General features: G+C 46.2%; 1 protein-coding gene across 1 annotated transcript in view; it reads left to right on the forward strand.

Moving 5' to 3' along the window:
- Positions 1-2,649: 2,649 nt before the first annotated feature.
- IRSp53 (Insulin receptor substrate 53 kDa) overlaps positions 2,650-14,420 on the forward strand; it is a 347,305-nt gene continuing 335,534 nt past the window's right edge. The window contains exon 1 of the mRNA XM_075868792.1: positions 2,650-2,669. The gene's annotated coding sequence lies outside the window, so the exon portion shown is untranslated. The remainder of the gene's footprint in view (positions 2,670-14,420) is intronic.

Consider the following 14,420-nt stretch of genomic DNA (forward strand, 5'->3'; position numbering starts at 1 on the left):
AAGTTATTTGCAGAAAATCTGTGTCTCAGTCTACTCCGTACCATAGTGGTGGCAGTAGTAATACTTAGCAGCAGCAGCAATATAATAATAATAATAATAATAATAATAATAATAATAATAATAATAATAATAATAATAATAATAATAATAATAATAATAATAATAGTGTTAGTAGTAGTAGCAACAGTAGTTGTAGTAGTATTAGTAGCAGTAGCAGTAATAAATGCAGCAGCAGTGGTAGTAACAGAAGTAATGGTAGTAGTTCAAAGTGAAACAACGCAAGAGGCCGGTAATCACCTTGAAGGGGGAGCGGGTGCTATTGTGCCGCTGGTTCCATATCAGCAATGAGTGGTTGCTTTGCTCGCCTCGAGATGACGCCATAGGAGGCAGTGGTTGCCCTCGCTCCCACTTGAACGCGCTGCCAGCAGCCGCCAGGCTACGCGCTCAGGCTACGCGTTCCCGTGTTCCCTTTCATAAAAATTGATACTGTACTATCAGCGTCACATGAAACCCGAACAGCGACATGCCTTCGCGATAGCATAGTGCGTGCTGTCCACCTATCACTATGGGCAGGCACGCATAAGCAAAGCTACCGAAGATGATGTGCGCGCCTGTAAATGGTGATAACTGGATGATGCCCACTATATCATCGTGAAGGCTTGCCGCTGTTCAGCTTTCATTTGACGCTGATAGCACAGCGGTGAGCGCTGTTAAGGTGAACACGTGAGTGCGTGGCCGATAACACACATCGTCGGAAACTGCACCAGTGCGGCATGAGCTCCGCGATACACTCTTTATACCGCGCGCACTGCGTCATGGATACACTTGTTCCTCGTCTGCTAGCCGCAGTTTTTGTCGGCTAAGCTGATGCATCCAACATTTTAAGTTATTTCCTGCTTTGGATTGATTGTTTTATTTGTGGGGTTCAACGTCCCAATACCACCATATGATTATGAGAGACGCCGTAGTGGAGGGCTTCGGAAATTTCGACCACCTGCGGTTCTTTAACGTGCACCCGAATCTGAGCACACGGGCCTACAACATTTCCGCCTCCACCGGAAATGCAGCCGCCACAGCCGTGATTTGATCCCGCAACCGGCAAGTCAGCAGCCGAGTACCTTAGCCACTAGACCACCGTGGCGAGCGCAACCAAACTTTCCGTCACAGCGAATCAAAGTCGGGCTCTGCTTTAAAGATTTCTTTAATGAAGAGTTCAAAAATAAACTGCTTTATACTCATTGTTGTATTCACGCACCAATTTTTGAATTGAAACGGAGCTTGAAATGCAGGGCACGCAAGCTTAGCCGACAGGCAAAAATGCGGCTAGCAGACGACGAACAAGGGTATCCATGACGTGCGCTCGTGGTGGAGAGAGTGTATCACGAAGCGCATGCTGCGCCCGTGCAAAGTTTCCAACCATGGGTATCACGCGGCGCTCATAGTGACGTCAGCCACGCGCTCGCGTATTCACCCTAACAGTGCTCACCGCTGTATGTACTGTCGTCCTTTATGAAAGGGAACACCCGAACGCACGGCCTGCGCTCTGCGGCGGCTGCCTACAGCACCATCAACCGACAGCAAAAGAAAACACGCTCGCTTTCAGCGTCATCTGTTGCAAAAAAAAAAAAAGTAATGGCCGGTAGACGAGCGCTGCTAGATTTTCACTTCAGTGCGTAGTCCACAGCCAACATATCAAACGTTGTGCGTGACCACGACGTAGGCTGCAGTAATCACCCGATATCGCACGCCGCGCGACCGGTGAGGGAACGTCATCGAGCAGCGCTTGTCTACCGGCCATGATTCGTTATCTTGCTTGGACATAGATGGCGCCAAAAGCGAACGAGCTTTCTCCACTTGTCAGTTGATGGTGCTGTAGGCTGCCGCCGCAGTGCGCAGGCCACGCGTTCGCGTGTTCCCTTTCATAAAGGATGATAGCGTACGTGCGTGTGGTATATGCCTTCAGCAACACGCTCGCGCAACTGCGACCGATAGAGGGAATGACTCGTGGGCAAAACTGAGCAAGACGCATGCAGGCGCTCATCGGCGCGCACGTTAGCACGCATCAGCCTCGGCGGTACGTGGTCGATGCGGTAGTCATATCACTCACGCTGAAACTTGTTCCCACCCCCCGCAACGGTGGGCGGTGACTCGATCGTCAGGCCAGCAATCATCGGTTGGCATGTTGCGGTTGCGTTTCCGGCTTTCATGTACTGATACTGGCTGTTATCCGGCGGCGTTCTTTTCACCTAATATTTTCCACCAGTGTTTCGTGTGAAACGGACTGTTCATGTTTTCGCCGATGGTTAGTTTCCACAATCGCCTTGTATGCTCGCCACCTTCGTCGCTGATAAGAAGCAGCTAAAGACGTCACACGTTCGGACAGCGTAGTTTTTTCGGTAAGTGAAATTAGGTGCCCCCGACTTCTCTCGTTTCTGCTGGAACGTTTTTAGAATTGCAATGAAAACGGTAAACGTGACAGTTGTTTGCCGACGGTAGAATCCTGGTGGAACGCGAAATTATGGAGCACACGCCAGTGAGAATCTGAAGCCAGAGGCGTAATATTGTTCTTGTGTGCACGAACGACAAGCCGACATACCTTTAGGCAAGCATGCTTACAACTATGCCGGCCTTCACTGACCAAGTGCAATACTTCTACCAGCGCCTTGCCTGTGAGTACAGTCACGGTTGATTGTTCTTTGTTCCTGTCATGCGTCGTTTGATGGCACAGAGACCCTGCCTGCTGATTCGGCCGCCAGTGCGGTTTTGTGTAGGGACCCGTAATGCATCGTCCGATCGTCATTGTTCATGAAATTTTGTGTGAAGACTCGTTCGTTTCTGAAAGTAATTTGCAATTTCTAAAATTAATGTAGATTGCCGTACCCGCGCTATCTGATACCTTATGTGCTCGCTTTCGCAGCGAAAAGCTCAAATATTTGCGGGGCTTCCCTAATTTATTCGGCGCCCGGTTCATTCTGTACGGAGCACGGCTTCAGCGCCGCATCGCAAAAGGAACTGAACGTGGGCGCCGCAAGATTGCTTGAAAAGAAAAAAAAAAGAATACCGGCAGTGTCTTTAATCACGTGACCACCCACCCGCCAATAGCGGCGAAATATCCGCCCCATACATCTGAACGCGGCGTGGTATCTGTTGTTGCGGACCGAAAAATTGTTGGTTTGATTCCCGTTGACGGAACCTTTTTCTTTACCTTCCGATCACGCGTATTTTTCAGATGTCATTTCCGTGACGGAAATACGTCACTGAAGTCTTGGTGGACCCTAGCATTAAACACTTTCGTGTTAGGGGATTCTAAAGTTATGAATTAGAAAACGGGAACATAATTTTTACATTCGTTCTAAGAACGGCTGTTTCATGTTACTGACTTCATGCAAAGGCTCGACGGCCTACCTCAAGGTCACGGGTTTGGTCGATGGATATATCAGAGGACCCTGTACTGCCCGATGTCACTGCACGGTAAACACTCGTTTATCTAAATTTCCGAAGGCGTACCTCATTATCACACCGATAGTGGTTTTGCCATGTAATAACCCCATATATTATTAGCAGCAGTGGCGGCGTCACGAACGAGACAAGCGAAACTTGTCTCATGACCGCCTAGAAGTGTCCAAACAGACCCAGTTCCTTTGTAGATTAGCCGAAAATGTGCTTTTGAATGCCTCTAAAAGTACAGGAAAGCCCAGTAATGTTTAAGTTTGGGAGAGTTGGGGATAGTTCATGTCTATTTATGAAGCAGCGCATGGATACAAAGCTCAAAAGAAAAACGGTGGCCCTTACGTTTCTTCTGTGCCTTGTCTTCGAGCGGTGCTTCATAAGTAAACATAAAAGCTACCATGAAGAAATGTCTCGAGACGGGACTTTGCACAGCGGAACAACAGTACTGCACCTAGGCATGTTGAGAATTTTTGGTGATATTTTGCGTTATCTGTGGAAATGTTAGTGTGCCCGATAACGCAAGTAGCTCGCACGTTTCTGGAATGTGTGAAGCCTCACGATGCACGCATGATTATTGCGAGAACACTAACAACGCTGGCGAAACACGCGACTTAGGCAAGCGTTGCCCATCGTACAACGTATCAGCCGACATCAACCTATGTCAGCTCAAACTCGCATTGGCGGTGAAATCTAGCCGCCGATAAACAAGGGTACATGCATTAGAACCTAATTAGAACCTATAATCACACAAGTTTCTCCATGATAGAACTATACTCAGCTTTCGGATGGTCTCACTCGCACTCACCAGTGCTAGCTGCAAATACCCCTGGTGTTTTTATCTGTTACTTGGCTCTCTCTGTTTGATCGCAGTTAGAGATTGTCACAGAAAGTCGACTTGCTACCTCATGGCAACAAAAAGCACGGACTACGAGACAATACAATTCACTCGACACGACAGCAAGTCGGTGCAATCGGCCGTATAGCACGGCTACGCCATTGCTTCCAAATATTGATATGGTACGGAAATGGTAGATGTAGATCCTAAACTTGTGGCTCACATCCACCCTAGGGGGGGGGGGGGGAGATCGGCCAAGAATCAGGCCGTTTCACAAAAAAGCTAAAGTATATATTTAAATACTAGCGAAAAGAAAATTAAGAGAAATATCATTTTTTTGTAAATTACTTTTGCGATGGCTCCCTTTATTAACGAAAACTTCAAGCGCTTCGTTCTCCGCACAGTAAATTGCACGGCAAATTTGCTAAACGACCACTGCATCTTCTGTAAGAGTAGTTGATATAAACATGACACAAGTACCGTTTATTTCATTAAAATTCGTGAACACGCTTGTTTATAATTAATACTGCAGAAATTGTGTGTGTGTGCGTGTGTTACTTCAATAATTAAGAAAAGTGCTATATTTAGTGCTTTTCTGAAGTAATCTGATGGCAACAATGACATCGTTCCAATATAGCTTTTCCAACCCAGCTCTTTCAGAGTATTATATTGACTCAATGCTTCTCAAAGCTGAAAAGCAAACGGAAAAGAGTCTGTAAACGTTGCTATAAACGGCATGCCTTCCCATGAGTGCTAAATATATTACGCTTTGCAGTGCGATACCGCAATTTACCCAAAATGCCATAGTTGGTTGGCGCTGCGTTTAACTTGCAGTCGTTCTTGATAACTTTTCTTTCTCGTCAAGTTCCCATTTTTTTCGCCAAGTTCCAGTTCAGCGTGGCCTACGAGATTGGTTTAATCTCGAGGGCCGTGCATTTAATACGGCAGGACGCCATTCCTGCTACCGAGAGATGGCGCCACGTATACTTGTCCCCAAATCCTGGGAGTGTCATCAAATAAACGAAGCTTATGGCATTTTCGGGGGAGCTACACCGGCATGGTGATGGTGGAAGGGAAGTTACGTTAAACACCGACCGAGTTTCACGCGTCGTTACAGGCCAGATGAACGTGTGAACCACAAAACTCGAATCCGCTACAGCAGCGCTGTATGCGAGAGACGCTATTTAGCAGACGAGAATTTCTAGCGTCCTGATTGTACTAGTAATAAAAGAGCAAATATAAGAAAATCAAACATTTAGAGACACTTGTGAGACATTAGATGTCCAGTGGGTGCGCGTCTCCGGGCGGTTGTGCTGCATCGATTCTGTACTAACTCGACGAGGGTTAAAGGCCAACTCCGGCGATTTTTTGACCCTGTCAGGATAATGGTGTTTTTATGTGTCTTAGACACTCTTCTCACGCACCCGATAACTGCAATGCTTAATAATTCGAAAATAATTTTTAATTACCGAAAAATTGCAATACCGAAACCCAACCGAGTGCGCTTCTACGTGTGACGTAAAGATTCGCTTGACGCTGCGGGACCTACCTGATTGCACATAATGCCCGCCAGATGGCAGTACCTGTCCACGCCGTGCGCGGCGATCAGCTAAAACGCTTACGCTGTTATAGTGAATATATGGCGAATTGTGTGTGGATCGAAACGCAACGCCATTTGGCACCTATCGCACGCCCACAAACAGAGAAAAGGAAATCGCACGTTCAACCAAGAAAGTGCCAGCCAAACGCACACAATCCATAGCAGTCAAGCATACGCTGCAGTGGTACATTATTTCACTTCCGCCAGACAAAACTCAACGTCACACACACAATGTTGCCAATAGTTCTGGCAGGCGAGGTGAGCGTTTCGAGGCAAGCTATAAAATTCATTTGAAAAGAATCTGCGAAACTCTCGAGCTTGCAATATGGCATGAATGGTGCAAACGTGCAGACGAACGTACCCAGTGAATTTCATTGAGATCCACTGACCTCGAAAAATCGCCGGAGCTGGCCTTTAAGGTAGTTTTCGCTGAGCGGCGTCTCGCGTATACATTTCCGGATATCCTTGTGAGGCGCCCAGCCAGCGAACGGTCGAGAGTAAGGCGCGAGGGGACGTGAGAGTGGGGTGCAGGGAAAAGAGAGAGCGAACGGCGAGAGAAGGAGTGGTGAAGGACAAAACCTACCCGTTCCTACACTCTCACACCACATGCTCCGGCTGCTAGGGGCAAGGATAAGCGTGCGCTTCCGCAGCTGTTGCTATGGGAGAGGGAGTGTAAGCGAAGAGATAACACCTGCCAGCGCGCGGACGCCGCGGACAACGCCGGATGCCTGACATAACCCGACTAAAATGCATTCTCATTTAAAAAACAATTACACCATCTTCCACAAAAGGGAACAAGGGGCAGCACGCCATGCAGTGCATGGGTTGACGATGTCCCATTCATCACAGGTGCCTTGCCTGGTGTTAACGCTCCTCGCAAGTGTAACATACCATGAATTCGCTGTAGTTTCTGGTGCTGTTTTTCGTCCCGAAATCTTGCTGGAGTAAGCCAGAAGAGTTTATCACTATGCAACGCGGAAGCACGTGGGTTCATTGCGCATTTGCAGAATCTCGTTTCCCAATGCTATCTCATGTTTGCTGAGAGACTGTAGAGGGGAGAAGCCACAGCCCCTTACACAGGCCGGAACCTGCTATCGTGTGAGCACGTTCTGGCAGTGCTTGGGCCAGCTGCTGCGCGTGCGCGGTAAGAGTATTTCTATGAGGACTTTATGTAAGGCTGTTTAGGCGCACCAGATTGAGCTTCGCCATAGGCTGCTTCGAATCTAACAAATTCGCAATAAAGAAAACACACACGTATTCCTGTACGTAAATACATTTATCTTAATCCTCCTTGTCTTGGTTTGTTCTAAGCTTAGGCACACAACGAGTCCTTATAAGCTAGCGTGCCTACGATAAGCGTCGAACTGCTTCACGCTGTGGCTGTGCCACTATCGCCGCAGTCGATCGTGGAACAGCACTAGGGGTAGCCACCCTCGCGAGGCCTCATCTTGCATGTTCCGCCTTCGCCAATCTTTGTCGGGCTGCATCTTCGAGGAAGAAAGAGGTAATATGTCTTAAGAAGGGGACACCGCAAGTTTTAAGATTATGAGCACATTGTTCGTGCAGTTAGGTGATTGGCAGATTGAGACATCGCAAGATGACAACGTAACGTAGACGACGGATCTCACGTTAAAGTACCCGTTAATCACACAAGGGTTGAAAATTAATTGGGGTGTTGCAGTTGTACACGAGTCTAAAGGAGCACAGAGTGAATAAAAACTCTATTGAACATTTACGGTGGTGTTGAGCGGGGTGGGGCTACAAGCACTCCAACCTATAGGGTAACGGTCACGGTGAGTCTTTTCACTGGTGGCTTCCTGGGCGTTCCGGACGGCCCAACTTTGATCGGCGAACTCGTGGATGAGCTGAGTCGCCTCCCATCACGCCTTGCGGTTCAAGACATCCATTTCTACTCAGACAGCTGCTCTACGTACACCCACAACATCTACTGCAGCGTCACTCTTGCTCCGCACGCTTTATTCTCGTGGGATGGAGCCACGTTAATTTTCCGAAATGACGCCGCAATAGCGGAGTTACCCGTGTTTCATCATTCAAGAGAGGTACTCGCTTGTTTCTCTCTTTTTCTTTCGTCTCCCCCGGTCCGCGTGCTTCTACTCACGTTGAAGGAATGCATTTCCGGATGTCCTTGAGAGACGCCCAGCCAGCGAACGGTCGAGAGAGAGGTGCGAGTGGACGGGAGAGTGGGGCACAGGGAGGAGAGAGAGCGAACGATGAGACAAGGAGCGGCGAAGCACTGCACCTACCCGTTCCTACACTCTCTCATACCACATGCTCCGGTTGCTAGGGGTGAGCACCTTCAAATATTACCGGGGGTAGATTAGGGCTTTTTTAACGGGTTCACTGTGATGGAAACGACATTGAACTTCAAGTATCCGCGATTTTTTTTGCCACAATGTTATTCAACATGGAACTCGTACCGCAGGTCGCGGGATCAAATCCCGGCTGTGGCGGCCGCATTTCCGATGGAGGCGGAAATGTTGTAGGCCCGTGTACTCAGATTTGGGTGCACGTTAAAGAACCCCAGGTGGTCAAAATTTCCGGAGCCCTCCACTACGGCGTCTCTCATAATCATATGGTGGTTTTGGGACGTTAAATCCCACAAATCAATCAATCAACATGGAACTCGTATGAGAAAGCGTGCAAGCTGTCTCTCTCTCTATTTCTTTCACACACACACGCGCGCGCGCGCGCGCACACGCACACGCACACGCACACGCACACACACACACACACACCAGATAGATTGATGAAGCGGGCGACTTACCTCTCTCCGCTTAAAATGCCGTGTGAGGCGTTCGAGGAGGAACAGCGCCAACGTTCGCAGGGTTTCTCCAGGGAAATGCTCTCGTTCATGGGAATCTCCCTGTCTTCAAGAACGCAGTTTCCTTCAGAAAGGCAGGATAAAACAAGTAAGATGCAGCGTTATACAGTCACAAAGCTGAACAGCATCCTTTTGGCACGGAAGTATACCAACACAATTACGAGTCTGTGAATTTTCTTGGGCTATATACTTGATATTGCATACTGAATTTTCGGACGTGCTTGAAAAAACGACACAAAGAGGCACACAGAAAACACATCGTTCAAGGTTTTTCTGTGCGTCACAATGTGCCCTTGTTTCCCGGTATGTTGATACACAAGTGTTGAAAGTAGTTTCTAAGCATGCACGTTTCATCAAGTAGGTGTAACGCATTTGCAAGAATGTTGGATTAGGAACTCCAAGAGTGTCCAGTTGGCAAGGACGTATACGGGCACATTACAATGGCCACCTGCGCTCTGGCATCTACAGAAACCACCTTCATCAACGGGTGCATAAGCGAACCAGGTGGATTGCTCCGAGAGTTGGACGAGGCGGGCAACAATCAAAAGCAGTAGTCCCGCTGGCTCACGCATGATGCACGACACTGACCTTCCTAATGATGATGTAGATTGCCTACATATATAGCTCACACCAACGCCTCTTAGAAAAACTATGCCTGGAACGACGCTCTCTATTCAGTTGGGAGCCTCCTGCAGCACGCAATCTCGGAGGCCATGCCCCCTGTGCCTTGTGTTGCGATCGGCCGCCGCATGAGACCGCTCGCCTCCGTACCGCTTCGTCACGTGACATCACGGCTGCTCGGAGGCAACTGTGAGAGCATTGCTGTGTTCGCAGGGGTCGACCGTCGGAGACGCTGGCCTTCGTACCGAAGGAGGAGGGTAAAATCAGAGGGTAGGGCAGCGCGTTCCCGGCTCACGTTGCCGGCATAATTTTTTTAGGAGGCGTTGCGCACACCCATTATGAGCTTTGCTTTGTTTTGCTTTCCTAGATATATGGCACTTACCCTCTTTGGTAGTTTGGCCAAGGAGGGATTGACCTTCCTGTTCCATGATTTTCTTTCTTACGGAGGTGTCATTGTTGCTTTCCTCTGAGCATGGCTTATACCCAATTTAGGGAATTCGCCGAGTAGTGGGTGATTTTTCGTATTATTTTTTTTCTGTTATGTGTTCTTTCTTCATGCTCTAGTTTAATAATATACTGGTTTGTAGTCCCCGTTACTACTAGTGATACATTTAAAGTTGGCAGTAATTTAGCAAATTGTTCTTCCTCAATAGCGGAGCAGATGTCCCTGTGGCTGTATCCCAGAGTAGTGGCCCCAAAAGAATGAACAGCTCTGATTCCTTGTTCCTTGTTCCTTGGCTGCGTTCCTTGTTCCATCCTCAGGGTTGCGGTCAAGTAGCCGGCGGTTACTTTTATTTTATTTTATTAGATCTACCTCTTGTTCCGCAACTGTTTTAGTGCATTGATAAGTGTAACTTCTTATTTCATGTCTGTTTCTTCTCCGGGCCAGAGGCCTGCCCTCTGGTCAGCCTCTGTTCCCCCTCAAGATCTTCCTCTGGAGTTGTTTCTCCGCAATGGAACCCGTAGCGTTCCTGTCGCTTTGGTGCCGACCACCGGTGGGTTCATCCGCATGAAAAACCCCAAGACAATCCAAACGGAACTTCGTGCGATCACTCCCCACTCTCTACTGATAACAGAGGTTCGTCAGTTTGGACGCGGGGGGATACTATGCTGCTCACCAGACAAGGCCTGCATCCAAGACCTTCTGAAGTGCACTACTTTTGCGTCACATCCGGTGAGCTCTTTTATCCCACCTCATCTAGCTTGCTGCAAAGGATTGGTTCGGGGGGTAGACGCAAGTCTAAGCCCAGCAGAAGTCTTGGACATCTTTTCCCCAGCAGGTGTTATTTCTGTTTACCGCCGTACCAAACAGGAAAACCAACAGAAAGCTCCCACTGAAACTGTAATTGCCACATTCGCTGGAACAGATCGCCCTTCGGAGATCAAGGCATGGCCGCTTATTTATAAGGTCGAAGCTTTGGCTCCCCGTCCGCTGCAATGTGCTAAATGTTGGCGCTTTGGACACAGTACTAAAGGTTGCCGATCGGAGACTCGATGCCGCATATGCGGAGCCATATACGGGGCTGGTCATAGTACTGCTGAGTGTCAATCAGACAATAAGACATGCTGTTTGTGCAAGGCAAATCACGCTGCAGACGATCCTAACTGCCCCGCAAGATCAAAGGAACTTCAGGTGATTGAAATCATTGAAAGGAGACGATGCTCTCGTAGAGAAGCAATTGCAGAAATTCAAAGCAGGAGTCAGGGTTATGCCGGTATAGCAGCTCGTTCACCTCTTTCTATGGATGCATCACTTTCTCAGTCCATTTCTGCTATGGTAGAAAAGGCCGTAGAAAAAGTATTAGAAAACTTTTTACTCAATCTGTCCGACTCTCTCAATAGTATTATGGATTCACAGATGTCGGGTACATCTGATCGAATAACTAAGCGTATCCAACCTCCTAGTGCCTCAATTAGTAAACCTGCCGAACATCAGTCAGATGTCTCTATCGATAATGAGGCAATGCTTTCCAGTCCTAACACAACTGAGCAGGAAGGTATATCTGATTCAGAATCAATAATTAATCGAGATGTAGATATGGATGCTCGCCTTTTGAAACGCACCAGATCACCCACTAGCAAACTTAATAATTCTTCTCATCCGAAAACAAAAAAGAGTGTGAAGGAACCTAGGACTAAAGCGGACTTCTTAAAAGATAGTATCTTAGATCAAGCAGTTGCTACTGCTTGCTTATCATCATAGGGTACCTTAGAGTACTTCAGTGGAACTGCCGTTCAATTCTCTCTGCAACTACAGACTTATTATATCTAATTTCTCAACAATCTCCAGACGTCATAATTTTACAAGAAACTTGGCTGTCTTCTGATCAAAACTTCTATCTAAAAGACTATCAGTGCTTTCGACTGGACCGAGGCTCACGTGGTGGAGGATTAATGTTTTTCATTTCATCCAAAATTTGCCATAAAGCACACTTAGTTTACCAACAAATATCACACGATTATGAAGTATTGGTGCTGGAAATTCACTTTCCCGGATGCGCGCCACTATCTATAGTCAACAACTACTTTCCGGCTGGAATACAAGATGAAAGAGCCCTTGACGTGACTGCGAGTTTTTGCAGAAACAGTATGCTATTTGTGGGAGACTTCAATTCCCATCACGTTTCATGGGGATTCCGCACTGATTCATCAGGAAAACGGTTGTGGGACTGGACTAACCGGAATAACCTTATTTGTTGGAACTCCAGAGTTCCGACATTCGTTCGATGTAATTCGAGGTCCGTCTTAGACTTGACATTTGCTAGCTCAAGTGTGACAATATTGTCTTGGACTGTTCTTGATACTGCTACAAGTAGTGATCACTGCCCCCTGGTATTTGAAGTCAGCATTCCTTTAGTGACGGTGGATCGCCAGGTGCAAAGTTTTGTAAACTACTCTAAATTTAAAAAGAACTTACAGTCAACGCTGTCTTCCTTGCCCAATATGGAAACAAATATGAAAGCTATGAGCCTTTGTTCCACCCTAAAGTGTACAATTAAAAAATCACAGTTCACTATATCTTCAACAAAGGGAAAATTCATATCTGCCTGGTGGAATGCGGATTGCGCCAGAGATTATAGACGCCGCAACGCTGCATGGAAAAAACTCCTCACCAACCAATGTCCGACTAATTGGAGAAATTATTTATTTGCTAAAGCTACCTTTAGGAGAACAGTTTCATTAGCGAAAGACGATTATGAAGAAAAACGGTACAGCTACTTATCCAAGAGTGGCAACAAGAAAGCTCTATTCAGATTTCTCCGTAATCGTAAAGCTATTACAGCACACGTAAATATTGACTCAGTTATTTTTTCTCCAACTGATTTGGAAAATACATTAAAGGAAATTGCAATAGAATTGGAGAAGAGATTTACATCACAAATCAAAATAAAGTGTGCAAAACCGTCATTCGAAAATAATTTTATTGAAGTAAGTAGGGATGAACTTGCGCAGGTCGTTCGTATTCTGCCAAACACAGGTCCTGGACCAGATGGCGTCACTTCGGAAATGTTAAAAATATTATTCGACATCTCTCCTGAAGACCTCCTTAACGTTGTCAACTATTCACTTGAAAATAGTTGGATACCTCCTGACTGGAGACTTGCAAAAATAATACCGCTTCTTAAAAAACAGGGACTAGGAATGCAGATAGATAACATTAGGCCAATCGCTTTAACATCACACGTAGTTAAGTTAATAGAAAGAATACTTTACATTAGAGTTACGAAGTTCATAACAGATAATGCGATACTCAGTGCGTGCCAGATTGGATTTAGACCAGGTTACTCTATATGGTGGGCGCATGTTGATTTAGAGGCTCGTATAAAGCTTGCTCGGCACAGACGACAATATGCAGCCCTAGTAACCCTTGATTTAGCCAAGGCATATGACAGTGTTGAACATGCTATTCTTATCAATGTCCTAAAAGATCTTACGTTCCCGCAGTACATAACAAATTGGATATACGAATTTTTAAAAGACAGAAAATTTTATTGCTTCCAACGAGGTATTTCCACGCCGAAGTATAGCCAAACGAGAGGTGTTCCTCAAGGCTCTATTCTATCGCCTGTGCTATTTAACATTTTGTTAAGTTCAATACCACAGAGTGATAAGGTACACGTATATATATATGCAGATGATATCGCGTTCTTTGCATCTGACAACGATATTTATTCACTACATTCGACTTTACAGTGTTATTTGGCAACATTAGAAACCTGGTTTCAGAAAATTCATATGAACCTGAACGTAACTAAAAGTGCTATAATAGTTTTTCCGTTGGACGCACCAGTTACTATTTCTCTTCAGTACCATCAAGAAATAATACCCCAGGTTAATTGTATTAAATATCTGGGAGTACTGTACGATCAAAAACTGAGCTGGCGTGACCACATTGAATATATTAAAATTAAGGCTACACGCGCTGTTGGAATGGTAAGTAGGCTTGGCCGCCTCCGTTCCGGTCTTCGCAGAGATACGATGATCATGATTTATCGCATGTACGTTCGTCCGATTCTTGAATTTGGATGTGTACTATTCTCTGGTGGACCAGCATACAAAATAAACCCCCTCATTCTCTTAGAGCGGGAAGCCCTACGTAGTTGTTTAGGTGTGCCAAAATTCACAGCTAACAATGTTTTGTATCAAGAAGCTCGGATACCCACCCTTGCTTGCAGATTTCGTATTTTAACAGTAAACACCTATTTAAAATTTTCTGAATCCACTTTAAGAAGGCGACAATTTGTATTCTTTGCCGAGCCTGGTGTCTTTTTCAATGAGCATTGGTCCCGTTTATATAAACCCCAAGTGCTATTTGTTCAAACACTTCTAGATGCTTTAAATGTTAATATATTCGAGATCACACCATCTGTCAAACCAATCGGCCAAGTGCAAATAGAATTTGACGATATCTTTCCCATGAACGCTAAACACTTGCCCTCTAAATGTTTGATTGGTTTATTAGAACAACACCTGTCTCAATTAGGTACTAATACAGTAATTGCAACGGATGCATCTATGAGTGGCGAGAAGGCAGGTGTGGGTATTTTTTCTCTCTCATTATTCTGGTCATT

This window comes from Rhipicephalus microplus, chromosome 7 (genome assembly GCF_043290135.1).
Source record: "Rhipicephalus microplus isolate Deutch F79 chromosome 7, USDA_Rmic, whole genome shotgun sequence".
NCBI lineage: Eukaryota > Metazoa > Arthropoda > Arachnida > Ixodida > Ixodidae > Rhipicephalus > Rhipicephalus microplus.